Source organism: Asparagus officinalis, chromosome 10 (assembly GCF_001876935.1).
Source record: "Asparagus officinalis chromosome 10, Aspof.V1, whole genome shotgun sequence".
NCBI classification, from domain to species: domain Eukaryota; kingdom Viridiplantae; phylum Streptophyta; class Magnoliopsida; order Asparagales; family Asparagaceae; genus Asparagus; species Asparagus officinalis.
The window spans coordinates 34,421,398-34,422,681 of record NC_033803.1 but is presented as its reverse complement, the minus strand read 5'-3'; the positions used below and the strand labels follow the sequence as shown (position 1 = coordinate 34,422,681).

The window sequence follows — 1,284 nt, the reverse complement described above, 5'->3', positions numbered from 1 at the left end:
GTTATTATTTTGGTACTGAATTTTAAAAATAACACAGATGGAATGTCCAAAAATGTTATGACGAGACCCCGGCTAGACAATTAGATTTCTACCGAAATGAGCTTCACCGCATGAAGATTTTTCAGGTATCATTTCTATAAAAATGAGTTTTTTCTTCTATATATCAACTTTCGTTTTATTGATATGCAACAATTATATGTAAAACTCTGTAGATGGAATGGGAGCCCTACACCCAATTTCTCAATCATCTACCCCCAATATGCACAGAATAACCAGTTATATGGAGAGCCAGAGTTCCTCTAATATGTTTCAAGATAGTAGAAATGCATGTACCGGACTGCGTACTTTGACAATTTGGTCTTGCACAACATGTTCTGGAATTTGTTGAAAAAATAAAGAGGAAGGCGAAGAAAGGAGGCCAACAAAAGGACTGGGCAGCTGAGCATCAAAATTATATACACAGATGGAATGATAGACATTTTTGTATTGTTGAGCAAATTGAGCCAACTCGACATTTTTGTATTGTTGAGCAAATTGAGCCAACTCCCCAGGAATCAGATTACTACACTTGGTATTGGATGATAACCAGAAGATGGATACTCCATGCGACCACATCCCCTGTTGAGTTGCGAAGAGGATATGTGCCTCGGGGTATAGATGAGAGAGAATTAGTAAGTATTTACAAATTTATTTTAAGTTCATTTTTATTAGTATTTTTCAATATTGCTAAATTGTGTTTTTTTAAAATCTGCAGGTATCAGCAATAGATGATGTTCAAACCATTGCAAATAGTGGCTTGGAATTGGCTCGAGCAAGTAATGTAGAATTAAATATGAAATTTACATATTGTAATTTAAAATTTAAAGTAATTTTTGCATTTCGGATTTTTTGGAATTATCTCTCGCAGGTACATATCCCGAAGCATGGAAACATGCATCAATATTTTAGTCGATAATGCAGAGGCTTCACCAAGCCTTACATCGAACTCATGAAGACCTTCATGATGGGAGAGAGGTAGCGCAATTAGTATACACACATCAACCACAACAAAGATGAGAACGACGCAGAAATGACAATGAAGCTGGGCCTTCCTAACGTGTTGACGACGGAGCTGGACCGTCACAACCACAAACACAACCGGATCATGAACTCATTAAAGGTCAGGATGGAGGAGGCCAAAGACAAAGGAGGAGGAGGAGAGTTCTTGGATGTATGTAAGCTAATCGTTATTATTATATAAATTACAATCCTATTTTGATATGTACATTACAAACGTATTTCGGG

General features: G+C 36.8%; 1 long non-coding RNA gene across 1 annotated transcript; it reads left to right on the top strand.

The window, feature by feature from the left end:
• Nucleotides 587-924, top strand: LOC109825279. Its single transcript, XR_002242956.1, has 3 exons — nt 587-671; nt 755-815; nt 908-924. It is a non-coding gene; the product is annotated as an uncharacterized LOC109825279 (long non-coding RNA).